General features: G+C 36.6%; 1 pseudogene; it reads right to left on the reverse strand.

Moving 5' to 3' along the window:
* Nucleotides 1-5,112: 5,112 nt before the first annotated feature.
* On the reverse strand, nucleotides 5,113-16,275 carry LOC145821693 (protein LATERAL BRANCHING OXIDOREDUCTASE 1-like; annotated as a pseudogene).
* Nucleotides 16,276-17,913: the final 1,638 nt, after the last annotated feature.

Raw genomic sequence — 17,913 nt, forward strand, 5'->3', positions numbered from 1 at the left:
AAATTAAGACCAAAGTGCAGAGTACCCTTAAGATATCTAAGGATCCGTTTGACTGCTGCAAAATCAGTGACAGAAGGCAAATGCATATGTTGACAAGCCATGTTAACAATAATGGAAAGATCAGGACGAGTAAGAGTGAGGTATTGAAGAGCTCCCACAATGCTGCGATAGAGAGAAGGATTATGAGAGGGCAAGGAATCATCAGCAGAAGAAGAGGAGGAAGGTTTGAGAGACAAAGGAGATGAGTAAGGCTTACATTCAGCAAGACCAGCTTTGAGTAAAATATCAGCAGCATATTTTTGTTGGGATAAAAACAAACCAGTAGGAGTGTGATGGACAGCAATACCTAGAAAGTAACTAACCAGACCAAGATCCTTAAGAGCAAAAACGGAATGCATATGAGAAATGAGAGATTGAATATGAGAAGAGGAGTTGCCAGTAATTAAAATGTCATCAACATAGACAAGAAGATAAGTAATGGAGGAAGCAGTTTTCTGAATGAACAAAGAATGATCACATTGACTATGAACAAATCCTGTGGAAAGAAGATAGGAAGAAAAAGCTGTGTACCAAGCCCGAGGAGCTTGTTTAAGCCCATAGAGAGACTTATTTAGTTTACAAACAAAGGAGGGTTGATTAGGACAAACAAAACTAGGGGGTTGGTGCTTAAAAACATCTTCATCAAGAGTACCATGCAAGAAGGCATTTGAGATATCTAACTGCCGAATAGACCAGTTAAAGTGAAGAGCTAAACAAAATAAAATCCGAACAGTAGGTTGTTTAGCAACTGGAGAAAAGGTATCATGAAAATCAACACCTGCTTCTTGCAAGTAACCTTTAGCAACTAATCGGGCCTTGTACCGAGCAATAGTACCATCAGAATGTTTCTTAATGCGAAATACCCATTTACAACCAATAATATGGGTGGCAGTAGAAGGTGGAACTAGAGTCCAAGTATGCTGAGTTTGAAGAGCTTGAAACTCAGTCTGCATAGCGGCCAACCAATGAGGAGACTGAAGAGCTTCTATATAGGAGGTAGGTTCAATAAGAGATGGAGAAACAGAAGCTGATAAACACAGAGAAGAGGCAGTTTTGGACCGAGTAAGCATATGATGAGTATTAGAAGAAGAAGGAGGAGGATGAGGAAGAATAGGTATAGTTAGTTGAATACCAGGATGAGCAGCCAAGGAAGGACATGAAGATGAAGAAGAAGATGATGAAGATTGTGCAGAAGAGATAGGTAATGGAGAAGGAGAAGATGGAGAAGACTGAGAGGGAGAAGAAAGAGGAGTAACAGTTGGAGAAGACCAAAAGAAAGACTGAAGAGTAGACAAAGAAGGAGAAGATGAGGAAGAAGAAGAAACTGTAGCAAAGGGAAATTGAGTTTCATCAAAGATTACATGCCTAGAGACATATACTCGACCAGTAGCAGGATCCAAGCACCTATACCCCTTCATGGAAGAATGATAACCAATGAAGACACAAGGAAGAGATCGAGGCTCAAGTTTGTGAGAGGTATATAGGCGAAGCCAGGGATAACAACAACACCCAAACACTCTCAGAAAATCATAGTCAGGTTGGACACCGAATAACACCTGAAAAGGACTAAGACAAGGAGATTGAGACCTAGGCAACCTATTAATGAGGTAAGCAGCAGTAGAGACTGCTTCAAACCAGAACTTGAGAGGTAAAGAGGAATGATGCAAGAGAGTTATAGTTGTTTCAATAATATGGCGATGTTTTCTTTCGGCCAATCCATTTTGAGATGGAGTATGAGGGCAAGAAAATTGATGAACAAGACCATTTTCAGTGAAAAATTTGTTAAATTTATGAGTAGAATATTCACCACCACCATCGGATCTAAAAATCTTAAGAGAGGTGGAGAATTGTTCTTCCACAAACATTTTAAACTCCAAGAACTTAGTAAAGACCTCACTCTTGTAATGTAAAGGGAACAACCAAGTAAAGCCACTGAAATCATCAATAAAAAGAACATAGTAGCTATATTGAGATTCATCTTGAGTAAACGGGCCCCAAACATCACTATGGATGAGGGCAAAAGGTTGATTAACAACAGAAGAAGACAAGGTAAAAGGCAAACGATGACTTTTAGCCACACAACAGTGTGAACAAAGTCCATTAGTATCCTTATTACAAACAATAGGAACAGACTTAGCTATAGTATTGAACTTAGCAATGGATGGATGACCTAATCGCTTATGCCACAAGGTAGAAGAGATGGTTTGAGAAACATAAGCCTTTGGAGGAGTAGAGAACTGGTAAAGACCATTAGAGTGAAAACCTCTAGAAAACACTGCCTTCGAAGTTTTGTCCTGAACAACAAAGGAATTTTTATCAAAAGTGATGGTACAGTTATTATCTTGAGTGAGCTGATGAACAGAAATAAGATTGGAAGAAATTTGTGGAACATGAAGTAAATTGTTCAACTGAAAACGAAAGGTAGGAGTAGGAAGAATACCAGCTCCACTATGATGAATAGGAAGAGAATCTCCATTTCCTACCACAACCTGATCATGACCTTGATAGGGTTGATACAGCTGCATATGTTGCAAGTCATTAGTGATGTGAGTGGTAGCAGCTGAATCAAGATACCAAGGAGAAGCCTCAGATGAAACAGAAGAAGAAGAACCAGGACCTGCAGTGCAGCAGAGAAAGCACGAGGAGCTGTAGAAGATGGAGAAGAACCACCAGGATAGAGAGGAGGCAGAGGATAGCCTCCTTGAGTTGGTGAACTAGAAATAGAGCCATACGAAGGTGAATAAGCTGGTACATAAACTGGATTCAGAGCTGGTGTATAAGCTGGATTCATGCGGTTACGACATTCAAGAGCTGTGTGATTGTTTTTGCCACAGATTTGACAAACAAGACCTGAACCACGACGACCTCTGTAGTTAGAAGGATTCATATATCTACCTCTGCCACGAAAACTGGAACGATTTCCTCTGTAAGTAGAAAAATTTGGCCGATAAGAACCTGACGGAAAATGTTGATGGTGTGAACCTTGAGAAGGCTGATATGATGAAGCTAGGGTTTGAGATGTAGAAAAAGTGCCTTGAACGGCAGAGAAAGCAATATTAGGAGAAGAATGTAGATTGATCTTCTCAATATGGATTGCCTCAGAACATAACAAGGAGGACACTTCTTCCATTGTTACAGCACCAGATCTGGCTCGAATAGCTGTTTTGAATGAGTTATACTCATCAGGAAGGCCATTTAAAACAAGAAGAATAAGATCTTCATCCTCAATAGGTGTAGTAACAAGTGCAATTTGATCTGAAATTTCCTTAAACTGTTGTAGATAGGCCTCCATAGTTTGAGATTTCTTTGAAAGTGATTGAAGTTTGTTCTTAAGTTGATGAATATGTGAGTGTGATAAAGCAGTAAATCTCTTTTACAGAGCGAGCCATACTTCATGACTATACTGCAGATGCAATACAGAAGAAAACACTGGTGGTGACAGGGTTGCAGTTAAACAACTCAGAAGATGTGCATCGACAAGCTTCCATTTGCTGAATTCTGGATTGGCGACTGAAATATTCTATGCATTTATTGTTGTAGAAGAAGGACAAACAACCGATCCATCAAGATAACCAAAAAATTCTGTAGCTCTAAACAAATTCTGAACTTGACTTTTCCAAATTAGATAATTTGATGAGTCAAGTTTGACAGTGACTAACGAATTGAGATTGGAAAGAAGAAGAGAAAGATTTGGCATTGAAGATAATGCCATTGTTGAATGCTCATTAGAGCTTTATCAGCTCTGATACCATGAAGAAAGTCTGAAAATGTTTTTGTACATTTATTATTCATCTCACAATTACATTATATACAACTTTACAAATCTGTAACTAATCATCTAACAACCTAACTAATCTAACTAACTAATCTGTAACAAACTAACTGCATACAGTTCAAGGAAATTGTTAACATGTTACACAGCTCATGGTGTGCACTACATCTGCACCTTTCGTGAACTGCTGCTCTGGCCCTTCTGTACACTGTGTGCTCTGCTATCTGGTATAGCTGCAGCTGCGGACTGTTCTGCGGACTGTTTGGACTGCTGTGATAAGTGGTTGGACTGCTGTGTTAAGTGTTGCTGTGTTGATTGCTGTGTTGAATCTTCATCATTTATATAGTCCTGTTTTTAGAATGTGATTTCAATTAATTTTTTGAAGTTGTGTTTTTCAAAATAATTTCATAAAACAACCTTGTTTTAGAAACAAATTTAAAACAACTTGCATTTGGGATTATATATATATATATAAATCTGGTTTGGTAAATAAATATATCAAATACGAGAAGAAAGCAACAAGCTAGTTAAGCTGAAAATCCCACAACATATTTCCAAATTCTGTGCTTATTTATTTGCATAAAGCATTCTCATAAATTACATGAAACTCTAAAACAACTTATTAATGCTTGTACATATATATGGTACATATATCCAATGCCTCTTACATATACATAACAAAATAGTTACTACAACAGGCTAAAGCTAGCCGGACCAACTTATTGTACTTATACATGTATAATTTTTCCAAGTGCACAAAAATCAAATACAAAATCAGGCATAATTTTTTCACATAAATGTACGGCTCATAAAAAGCGAGAACCAGGCTTTGTTTGGCAACAACTCAAAGGTCACATTTTCTTCCAATTTTTTTTTTTTTTTAAATCGTGTAATTTATTTATTTATTTATTTATTTTTTACTTTTATTAAGTTCGTGCAATATAGAGGAATCTAAAAATAAAATAATTTTAAAAAATTCAAAAAAAATTCAGCAAAGGCAAATGCCTTTAGTGGACTTTAATTGATTGTTATCGTTGGTGAATGACTTTTCATGACTGGTCATAATATGACGCGCGCTGCACGTCGTAGAAGGGTTTTTACGACATGCATTGCGCACCGTAAAAACCCTTTTTTGTTGTAGTGATTATTATTTTCAAGTCTGCCTAGCCTACTAAGACTTAAAATTAAAAAAAAAATTAAAAATTTAATAAGCAAAATTCACTAAAAGATGAAAAAAAATCAATAAAAAATTATTAAAAAGGCAATTACCAAATTGAACCAAACCTCATATGAAAGGATTTTATTTGATTATGTGAATGGTGTATGTGCACTTGTATTTGCAATTACTGTGATAACTTGGAATGAGTAAGTTGGATGTTTTCAACATCAAGCTTCTTAAAATTGCTGACTTTGCTAGTGGCAAAGAACTTCCCATAGTTGTAGGCCCTGTACTTTGGAGGGTTTTGGTGATCTATGAGCTCAGAAAGGGGCTCCACATTGACATGGTGTGCTGGGTTGAAGAAGAAAGCAATTGATAGCCTTTCTTTCTCTGAGTTCACCACTGCCCTGTGCTCCACACTCTGATATTTCTCATTAGTCCAAGCCTGTACAAAACACCTCTTTAATAGTTCATCACATAAATATTTAAGTAAATTACAAATATATCTTGAGATTAACTAAAAATATAATAGATTCTCTATTCATGTTTGAGAAATTTCATTCTACCCTTTGAGGTTTCCAATCACATAATAAATAGCCTCCTTTATTAATCAATCGTTAAGTCAGACTATCAAAATGTATGCCACAAGTAACAATTTTTTTCCCCAGATATACCTATATTAACCTTTATAAATTAAATATTTTATTTTATTTTTTCTTTTTCCTATCTCACTTCTCTTATTTTCTATTTTATCTCAATCAGTAATATCACTGTATCTAACCATCGCACCACCCTCTTCCACTCTCAATCAGGACCACCAACATTATTGTTTACAAGCATTTTAATGTGTTGCTGAAGAATGTTAGATAATAATATGGTGGTAGAGAGAGAGAGAGAGAGAGAGAGAGAGAGGAATTTGGTGGTGAGTGGATGAAAATAATGGTAGTATGATAATTTTATTTTGATATTAGACGGTATTTGGATAATTTTATTTTATTTATTAGAACAATTGCATAATTTTTTTTGCCAATGGAGTATTTGTAATTTTTAGGATGTGAGGAGAAAAATCGTATTTTGGACAAATCTGAGAGAGTGTATTGATTAATTCAATGGGCTAGGGTGCGGCGGAAACATGTTTCAAATAATGATATACAAAAATGCTATAAATTCAAGAAAAATATTAAGAAATGTGTTTAAAATTTGACTGTGTAGAGTAGATTTAAATTTAGCCCTCATTTGGGAACTTGGCTATTTTGGTTTATTTTTTTGATTTTTTGGCTATTTTATAAGAAGAAAAAAAATTGTGTTTAGGATAATTTGTGAAATTATTATTATTATTATTATTATTTTTAAAAGTCGAATTGATGTGTAGAATGTAATATTTTATCGTATTGGCTATTCTAGTTTTTTTTTTTTTCTTTTTCTTTGTTGCCTATTTTAGCCTAAAATCATCATCCGAAATATATTACATCCAAAATAAATTTGTTTCATAAATTTCATGTAAATTTGATTCATATATTTCAATTTTTGAAAATTTTTCTAAGTTTGTTTTAATATTGGTAAAATGATATAAATCAACCGGGACCCCCCCCCCCCCCGGCAGGGGGCAGAAAAACAAAGAAAGTGAGAAAGAAAATGACTTAAATGTGTTGAAGCATCTCCAATAATATTCTAGTAAGATTAAATAAAAAGTACCATATCTATTTTAACTAGCTTATTAACAATACTTTTTATTTTAGTAAGTCATTTAAAAAATTATAATTTTTAATTTGCATTGTCAAATAAGAAATAAAAAAAAAGAAGACTGAGAAAAAAAGAAATGAAAATTAATTTGTTAAATTTTTTTACTTTTTATTTAGAGTTAACTAGTGGCGATATACAGACAAAATAACTAAGAAAAATGAACATAATAGTAGTTAAAATTACTAAAGACATCCATTTAACTAACTGGTTAGATAGGGTATGTATCATGTTTTTTTTTTTATATTTTCATTTTCCATTTTCTTAAAAAAGCTTGAAAATTTATTTTTCAATTTTCAAAAAATTTACATTTTACACACAAAATAAAATAGATGGATACTTTTGAACTTTTCACTTATTTTTGCATACAAAAACACATGAAAAACGAAAATGAAAACGTCACCAAACATGGAAAGCTAAATGAAATACCTGCATGATAACACCGAGATTGACAATAAAAGCATCTGGGATATGTTGAACTCGAATCCAAGCACCATCTGTTTTGCGCTTGACTTCCAATCCTCCGACGTCATCTGGAGCCAGAATGGTTATCCTAATGAAGCTAGCATGGCCTTCTTTGAAGAATCCAGTTAATCGATTTTCAGGCAAGCCTAAGCTTAGGGAGATGAGTTCCACCAACTTGAAACCTAGGATTTTCACTTTCTCAGCATATCCTTCACATGCCTCCCTGGTTGAGTTCACCCAAATTTATTTTTTTTGATCAGCAAAAAAATTTCTATTGATAAGTACAAAGTGATACATCAATAAAGAAAAGGCAAGTGCTATGCTAGCACACAGCCGAGGTCGGTGAGACACCAACCAACCACCAAAACAGAAACAAACCAACTAAACTAAAGCAAACTACCACAATACATAATCAAAGACCACAGCAGCAAGTAAGTAGACCACACCAGCAACACAGCAAGTGAATAGACCGCACCAGTAAATAGACCACAGCACCCAAATTTATTACATCACATATATACATTGTTTGTTTTATAACTCTGTTTTTGAGTTTTTTGTTTTTAGATATTTTTTTTTAATTATTTAAATAAAACAAAATATTTGTAAAAATATTTAAAAATTTTCATTAAAGACAACACAAAACAAAAATACCAATTTTTTTTTGTCTCTAGTGGAAATTTTAAATTTTTTTACAAATTTTTTAGTTTTTAAAATAGATGTATCTAAAAAAATAAATCCAGTTTTTATTAAAAAAAAATATTCAGACACATTTTTCAAAAACTAAACTAAAAAACATTAGTCCTAAAGAACCCCATAGATCACACAAACATGATGAGACATTATTTGTCCCAATGCACTTTCAATGGCAACATTGTGATTAAGGGTGGATTGGATTAATGTTTATGTAAAGGGAAATGTTAGTAATGAGAGGTGCTATATCTTCCAATATAATACCTCTATTTTGATCTCTAATAAGGTGAAAGAGAGAGAATAGAGAGATATAGAATAAATTAATTAATAGATCAGGTACACCACGTCATCGTGCTTATGTAGCATGCTCAATCAATGAAATTTTAAGGAACGTGATAGTTATTGACAAAGTTGCTATAATTATTCAATGTAATGTGGCTTTTTTCCTCCATGCATTGTTCACATGGTTTAGGCACACTACTGACATGGAATTCCTTACTCATGGAATAACTTCTCGAGATATAGAGAGATGAGTGTGGATTCATCCCTTCACATAATCTATTTTATATCATTAGGGTTGGATTAAGGATTCCAAATTAATACTCCAAAATAATTTTTTATTTTTTCATTTTCAAATTCTTCTCTTTACTTCAAAATACTCATAGTAAATCATACAAAAATCTTTAGTCATAATTCAATTGACTCATAGTGAATCATATAAAAATCTCTAGTCATAATTTAATTGTTGTGAGTGTTTGATGTGGAGATATATTTTCTGAGTATCAACACGTGGCAAGGTGACACCGATGTGTCAGCCGAGGTGTCACGTGTCCTGGTCGTGAAGCCGAGGTGATCTCGGCAAAGCTGAGGTTATCTTCGAAGATATCGGAATCCGAGATAAGTGGATGAGGGATAAGTATCCTAGAATGAGAGAAGACTTCAGTTTGTATTAAGATAGGATTCTTAGAGAGTTTATCCTAATCTTACTGGGAGTCCAAGATTAGAAGTAATCCTGAGTCCATAGAAGTTAAGCTTCTATTGGGACTAGGTTTATGTTGGCTATAAAAGAGAGGCACCCCCATAGGTCTAAGGTATGCTTTTTAGGCTCAAGCTTGTGAGTTGAATAATTGATTATCTTTGAGAGATATACTGACTTGATCGTCGGAGTGCCCCCGGGTGGACGAACCACCGCCGAAATCTTCTTTTTTTGTTGCAGGTCAGTCAGGTGCCATCTATTCTGCCAGTGCTCTCCAGCTGAATTACTGAGTTGGCGGTGTGGTCAGAAAATTTCCCACACAATTTGGCGTCGTCTGTGGGAAAGAAAGAAGAATAGATGGCCAATGACGGACAAAAGGATCAGACTGGAGACAACGCTCCTGTTGGGAATGGAAGATCTATCAACCTCGACGTTGAAGGGGACAATAGCAACACAGAAACTCGTGACTAGAGTCACGGAGTGAAAGATGTCGGCCAGGATGGTGACGCACCAAAGACAACAGATCGAAGAAGATACTACAACGAAGATGACCTCCAGGTATGGAAGGATAGATACCTGCGGAGGAATGAAGACCCTTCCAGAAGGGATGCAAAGACAGGGGACATGAGCGCTCCCAAGGAGATAACATTCAAGTATAGAAGAACTCATCTTGAGTGAGCAGATCCCGGATTCCAGATCCTGGATCCCGGATTCGAGAAGACATGATCTCAGCCTAGACAAGTAGGCTCGAGAAGACGAGAGCTCAACCTAAGTGAGCAGATCCCAGATTTCAGATCCCGGATCCTAGAAGACATGATCTTGACCTAGATGAGTAGGTCCAAGAAGAGAAGAGCTCAACCTGAGTGAGCAGATCCAAGATTCTAGTAAACAAGATCTCGGCACTTAAGTCCGAAAAGAGAAGAGCTCAGTGAGCAAATCTCAGATCCTAGAAGATGAAAAAAAAAACACACAAGGTTGGACTGCAGTTAGCCAGGTTGAAGACCTTTTATAAGGTTCGCAAAGGAGTATGTGGAAGCCATGCAGGGGGCAGCGAGAAGAAGAATATGTTTACGACTTGTTGAAATTTGTAGCAATTTACAAGTTGGTTAAACCGAGATGATGTTTACCACTTGTTGAAATTTGTAGCAATTTACAAGTTGGTTAAACTGAGATGATGTTTACCACTTGTTGAAATTTGTAGCAATTTACAAGTTGGTTAAACTGAGATGATGTTTACCACTTGTTGAAATTTGTAGCAATTTACAAGTTGGTTAAACCGATATGATGTTTACCACTTGTTAAAATTTGTAGCAATTTACAAGTTGGTTAAACCGAGATGATGTTTAACACTTGTTGAAATTCTGTGTGAATTTACAAGTTGAAGTTAAACCGAGATCATATTTAACACTTGTTGAAATTCTGTGTGAATTTACAAGTTGAAGTTAAACCGTTGTGATATTTAACACTTGTTGAAATTCTGTGTGAATTTACAAGTTGAAGTTAAACCGAGATGATGTTTAACACTTGTTGAAATTCTGTGTGAATTTACAAGTTAAAGTTAAACCGATGTGATATTTAAACACTTGTTGAAATTCTGTGTGAATTTACAAGTTGAAGTTAAACCGAGATGATAGGGATGACAATTTAAACCCGGCCCGACGGGGATCCGATCCCCCGACCTCGAAATAAGTGGTTTTTCCCCGAAAAATATCCCCACGGGGACGGGGATGGTATTAAAAAATCACTCCCCGATCAATTTCGGGTTGGGGGCGGGGATAGGCTCCTAAGCCCCGGCCCCGGCCCGAAATTTCCCCGCTAATACCTGTGTTGGTGTTTAGTTGTATTATAATAAATATGTAGTGTAATAGTGTATCATTATATCTGTCTGACTCACTAGTTGTATTATAATATATATCTAGTGCAATAGTATATCATTATATCTATCTGACTTCATTATATCTATCTGACTCACTTACTCTCTCAACTTTATCACTCTCTCGTTCTTCTCACTCACCATCTCGTTCTTCTCTTTCAACTCTCTCTCTCACGGTCGGCGTGTCCCACCACCGCCGTTGATCTCGTCACAGCCACAGCCGCTCGTTCTTCTCACTCACCCTCTCGTTCTTCTCTCTCAACTCTCTCACTCTCACAGTCGGCATGTCCTACCACCGCCGTTGATCTCGCCAAAGCCACAGCCGCCGGTCACAGCCACAGCCACAACCACAGCCACATCCACAACCGCTAATACCTGTGTTGATCTCGCCACAGCCACGGTCTCTCAGATCTGTTACTGTTAGATCTGTACTCAAATCTGTTATCTCTTTCTCTCTCTCGCTTTGATCTGATTGTTGGTACATCTGTTTTTTTTTTCAAATTTCTTTTTTAGTTTAAATCTGTTGAGATGATGATTATGTATATATATATTTTTTTCAGATTGTTTTTTTTTATAAATTAAATCTGTTGATGATAATGAAAACATATATATATTTTTTCAGATTAATTGTTTTTTTAATTTAAATCTGTTGATGATGATTGTTGGTACTCAGATCTGCTATGTTGATTTGTTGTTCTTGAACAAAATAAAAAAAAATTAAAAAAACCTCGGGGATTTTTTGGGGTCGGGGAAACCCGATCCCCGTTGGGGACGGGGATGGTGGGTGACGAGTTTCCCCGCCGGGGATCGGGGACGGGGATATGGATATTTTAACCTTCCGGGATCGGGGACGGGGAGTGGGGTCCCCGGCCCCACCCCGGCCCGTTGCCATTCCTACGAGATGATGTTTACACTTGTTGAAGTTAAACCGAGGTCATGTTTAACACTTGTTAAAATTCTGTGTGAATTTACAAGTTGAAGTTAAACCGATGTGATATTTAACACTTATTGAAATTCTATCTGAATTTACAAGTTGAAGTTAAACCGAGGTCGTATTGGAAGAAGATTGGTTTAAACACTTGTTGAAATTCTGTGTGAATTTACAAGTTACAATTAAACTGAGGTTATGATAAAGGAAGATGGTTTAACACTTGTTGAAATTTTGAGAAAAATTTACAAGCTGAAGTTAAGCCGAGGTTATGATAAAGGATGATGGTTAAACACTTGTGGAAATTTTTGAGAAAAATTTACAAGGTAAAGTCAAGTTCAAGCAATATCTGCGTACTTGCCGAGACTACCAAGTTGTCAAAACTTGAAATATGGAAAACTGAAGTCTTGATAGAAGACATTGAGAAAGTGACAAGTCCTAAGCAACATTTGTGAAAATATTTGTTACAATATTTTCAAGTGTTAGGACAAGGCCGAGATGAGCAAGATTAGAAGTTGTGACAGAGGTATTTTACCCGAAGAGATTGCACAGTCAAGGTGTACTTTGAAGACATGCAAATTATTCTAAGTATAGAATCATACAAGAGTAGAAAAAAGAAGACATACATTCAAAGAAGAAATCAGAGAAATGCATTTAAAGAAGAAAGAAGGCACTTCGGCCTGAATATTGAAAAGTAAATTATTCAGACTACAAAAATGGCACGTCGGTCGGATTAAAAGCATACAAAGACGGACAAAGTACAAGGTACAAGGTACAAGGAGTAAAAAAAGGAAACAAAACTACTCGAAATCAATGGCAGGATATAGAAGACAGTTGGGAAGACTTCTCAGTAGCCTTCTCGGCCTCGAGCTCAGCATCGATCTCCCGAAGAGTTTGATCAAGGCTCTTCTCGGCGATTGGCACCTCGGAGTTTGAAGGCAAGGATTGAAAGCAAGAATCTGGAAAAAGACACAGAAAACAGAAACAAGAATGTAATTCGTAATCAAGAATGGTGATGAAACTATCAGGAATTCAAGACAAAAAGATTGCACAAGTGTGTCAAGCCAAGAACAGTGGTAGAAATCAACAGATGTATGAACAGTGTGTATTCAAGAAGATGATTTAGAAACAACGGGTAAAACAGCAATGGTGATTAACAATGAAACAGAGCTTCTTGGAAAGCAACAAGAAATAAAACTAGAAGGAACAGTGGCTTACCAGAAAGAGGGAAGTTGGAATGAGAATTGCCGAAGTCTGACAACAATGACAGAATGACGTAAGCTTCACCGGAGGAGAGGAACGAAGACAGTTGCAGAAGCTTGAAAGCTTGGAACAATGACGGATTTAAGTAAAAGAGCTAGAAAGAGAAAAAGCCAGAGGATTGAATGAAAAAAGAGAAAAATAGTCAAGAAGACGACAAAGTTCAAGAATAAAGCCAAGTGCACAGCCACTAAGTAATTATGTGAAGAACATGAAAGTAATGACCCAGACACGATGCTAGCAACAGAAAGCGGATATGACAAGAACAGTGCCAGGCATTCAAACAATTCAAAAATTGAAGACAGACGAAAATAGAAGGCAACAGATGGCAAGTAAACAGATTTAGAAGAGTTATGAAAGATTGAGCTTAATAGCAAGTAAAGAGTTTATGAACCTACAAAGTGAAATGAACGCCGATATGAAAATCGCCGGAGTCAAATAGATGACTGGAAATCGGGAACTCACCAGAGAGTGTGAGTGGAGCAGTTGCAAAGCTCTTGGAGTTTAGGAATTAATGGAACTAGAACCTCGACTAGGAGGTGCGATTTCAAGCAGCTTGGAAAGCATGAAACTTGATTCTTGACACCAGTGGACAGTAAAGTCCAGGGAACTTTGAGGTCGGCGAGTTTGATCTCGGACAGAGGGGCACAGATGAACGAACAGTGTAGGCTCCATAATCTCAGAATGCTGAGGTAATAGAACCTAGGGGGCAGTTGTGAGGATATATTTTCTGAGTACCAACACGTGGCAAGGTGACATCGACGTGTCAGCCGAGGTGCCACGTGTCCTGGTTGTGACGCCGAGGTGATCTCGGCAAAGCCGAGGCTATCTCCGAAGATATCGGAATCCGAGATAAGTGGATAAGGGACAACAATCCTAGAATGAAAAGGGAACTCAACCTGGATGAGGGACAATAGTCCTAGAATGAGAAAAGACTTCAGTTTGTATTAAGATAAGACTCTTACAGAGTTTATCCTAATCTTATTGGGAGTCCAAGATTAGCAGTAAACCTGAGTCCATAGAAGTTAAGCTTCTATTGGGACTAGGTTTATGTTGGCTATAAAAGAGAGGCACCCCCATAGGTCTAAGGTATGCTTTTTAGGCTCAAGCTTGTGAGTTGAATAATTGATTATCTTTAAGAGATATACTGACTTGATCGTTGGAGTGCCCCCGTGTGGACGAATCACCGCCGAAATCTTCTCTTTCTGTTGCAGGTCAGTCAGGTGCCATCTATTCTGCCAGTGCTCTCCAGCTGAATTACTGAGTTGGCAGTGTGGTCGGAAAATTTCCCACACATTTGATATAGAGAAACATAAAGATGACTTAAAATTCTGTCCCAAAAGGCAATGCTATAAAAGTAGAAAAATAAAATATACAAGTATTTTTTTTAGGGTGATATGACTGAGAGTTTTGAGCCTACTATTTTAAAACAATATATCCATGAATGGAACTTTTGTTTTCGTAGGTCATTTTATGATTGGGAAAAGGCAGAGGTTAACAGGTTGCCTGCAGTGCTATTGGTGACCCCTCCTCTAAGACTGGATGAGGAAGACTGCCCTGTTTGGAATGGATTTAATGGTGACAAGTTTAATATCAGTTTAGTGATTCCCTCTTGGGCCATTCTCTCTAAATTTGTAAGTTTGTGTGGAATAATGACATTCCCCCCAAAATCCAATTTTTTGGGTGGTTAGCTTGGAGGAATAGAGTGAAAACAGGGGTCTTGTTACAACATATAGGTGTTCTGAACAGTGATGCTTCTGGATTATGTGCTTTTTGCAAAGTTGAAAATGAATCTGCTATTCATGTGTTGTTACATTGTCCATTTTCATGGCAGGTGTGGTCTGAGGTAATGCTTTGGTGTGGCTGTTCATGGGTGATGCCAAGGACTATTGATGGCTTATTTCATTGGTGGATAGGTTGGAATCATAAGTTAGGAGATTGTGGAGAGCTTTGCCCTCTATAGTGCTTTGGTCCATTTGGAAGTTAAGGAATGATTGTATTTTTAATGGAGTGCAACCTTGTGGATCTAAGTTAGGTGAGCTTATAAAGATTAGATTTGCTCTATGGGTTAAAGCTTCTTTAAAAGGGAACACGTACTTAGGCTTGGATTTAATCATCAATTTGGCTCAGATTAAGGAATGCAGTTGAGGATTGCTATGGAGTTAATCAACTTTTTGCCTACTGAGTTGGACTCTAGACTGGTTTATCTGGGGTGTATGGTCTGATATAATCTGAGGCTTGATAAAATCTGAGGGTTGGTTCTGGGTCTGCAAGAATCAGAGGGCTGCTATTTGGTTTGTATCTGATGGGGTCTGGTCTGGTATTTTGGGTGGTCTAAGGTGAATTGGGCTGCTGTTAGTATTAGGTGTCTCTTCTAATCTGTTTCTTTGTTGCAGGTGGTTTTGTATCTGATGGGGTATAGTATGTAGTGGTTGCTGGTTTTGGTATTTTGGGTAGATTAAAAGGGACCTGGATGGCTGTTAGCAGAAGGAGTTTCTGCTGTCTTGTTTCTCTGTTGTTGCTGTCTTGTATGTATCTGTTGCTGTATTGCAGAACTCTGTTGCTGTATTGTAGGTATCTGTTGGTCTCTCATCGACAGGTTCTTGGTTTGGTGCTGCCATGTGATTATGCGAGCTGCTTAGTGCCACCCTAGTTGGGATTGGGTTGTCTTGTTATGATGGCTTTTGCATTATCCTTCCCTTTTTTGTTGATGTTTTCTTCCTTCGTGTAAGGTTCTCCATCATCAATAAAGGGTTCTTTGATGTTGATAAAAAAAAAATGTATTTGTTAAAAATGTCACCGAAATGTATGTATTAGTTAAGTATTCTATAAAATTCTGTGAATTTTTTTTTTTTTTTTTTGGGGGTAAGAATATGATCATTTTCTAAACGCAAGTGATAGATAGTATAACTTACCGGAACTCAGGGAGATTCTCCGGCCACTGATTAAAGTACTCCACAGTCTCCTAATCATCAGGCTCATGAGAAGCCGGGAACACGGCGGGATTCTCCACAGCAAGATCAAACACTTGTTTCCAGTCTCCCACATTCTTGGTATGCGCAACATTATAATAACCTAAGGGGTTGTTGATATCCCTCTTCACCTTCCTTTTCTCCTCCTCCGACAGCGCAAAGAACTTCTTCACCACCGACTCCATGTTTCGCAGACATTCCATTGGCACACTATGGTTGATGACTTGGAAGAATCCCCAGTTCTTGTAGGCCTGGCTTATCTGGGTTACAAGGTTTGGATTGGTGGAGGAGAGATCGATCAGTGGTATGCATTTGAATTCAGCGATGATGACGGTTTTGGGTCTGTGTTCGGCGGGTTGGATGAAGGCTGAATCTACTGCTACTACCTTCTCTGCTGCCATGCTTGAGCTTGAGCTTGAGAGAGTTTAGTTGGTTTTTTGTTTTGTTTTGGGTTTTGAGAGTGGTTTGAAAAGATGATTATGAGTTGTTTTGAATGCTAGGGGGTGTGTGTGACATGGTTATATATACAAGATCCCAACACATATATATAGTGTGGTGATGGTGAAAGCAAAATTGAATCTAGACGAGTTTTGTTACCATGTTGGAATTGAGAACTATTTTAAGTCTGGTACGACTCTCCCTCTGTTTATAGGGTTTTGTCATGCAATGCGAAAGCAAATGCAATATGTTTTTTAGTTGTAAAGAGGAAGCTCAATACTATAATTTTTATTTCAAAATTAAAAATACTTACAAGAAAGTTTAAAAAATTCAAAATGATATAACAATTAGGCACTGTTAATTTTGATTTTGAATATGTTGCAATCTATGCATTAACGGAACAATTTTACAAAACCCAAAACTCCATTCAACCCCACCTTGTGGGTTGAGTTTTCTTTCATAATTTAAGTTTGAATTTGAGACAATTTGAAGAGTATGTAAGGTTCACTATGAGTCTTATTTTGATTATTCGAACCGTTCATATTGTAAGATATTCCATGTATATCATTTATGAAAAGATTAAGTCGATTCAATTATTTTAACTTTTCTCATTTTATCGTAGTTGTTTTTGATAAAATAAACATGAAGTACGTTTTTGAAAAGAAAAAAAGAAAAAAGAAGAATAGAAGAGTATACTATTTATTTATTTTTTCATAAATAATATAAATGGAGGGTCCTATAAAATAAACAATTCGGATCATTAAACGGTTCTCGCAGTAAGAACCACAAACTCCTCAAGTTCTCTCAAGCTCAAATTTAAACATGAAAAGAAACTCAAACTCCAACCATAAATCTTTTGAGACCATGAGAACAACAAGAATGTGAAAAAACATATTACTCATATATGTTCAATTGTCACCTACATGTCCAAATCTCAGTTGTCTATCCATGTGTTACCCATTTGTCCACATATTACTTATCTGTCTACCTAAGATTAGCATATCTGTCGAAATCATCACCACCACCATCAACAACTTTCTCAGCGGTGGTCTAGCAAATGTCTACCGATGGTGTTGTGTGAGGGTGTAATAATACAATGGTGAAAATTGAAAGAAAAATTATTTAAAACAATAATTTGTCTTTTTCAGAACTTTTTATTATCATGTTCTTACCAATAAAGCAAATAAATCATTGGACTTAATGCCATGAACACCTATATAAATGAATTTTCCACCAATTTTCTCTTCCAAATTGATGTTAATTACGTATATTAGAATTGAAAAAACTTAAAATTATCTCAAATTTGCTCCTATTAGTGCCAAGCACACCCTATATATCACCTAATTAATTTTATTAATTCCCCCCCTCCCCTCAAAAATAATAATAATAATAAAAAATTTGCTACCATTTTTTTATTTAGCAAATTGCAGGGAGTGTTTGTGAAGTCACTGTTAATGGAGGTGCTCGTTTGGTCCACATTGGATTATAACCCCCCACCCCAACCCCCCCCCCCAAAAAAAAAGGTCAGTTATTAAAATAGTTCGATTTTTCTTAAGTTGTCATCTCAATTTGAGAGAATGTTTGAACTTAATAGATAAATT

This window comes from Camellia sinensis, chromosome 3, assembly GCF_055761805.1.
Source record: "Camellia sinensis isolate YWXY chromosome 3, ASM5576180v1, whole genome shotgun sequence".
In the NCBI taxonomy this organism is placed as follows: Eukaryota; Viridiplantae; Streptophyta; class Magnoliopsida; order Ericales; family Theaceae; genus Camellia; species Camellia sinensis.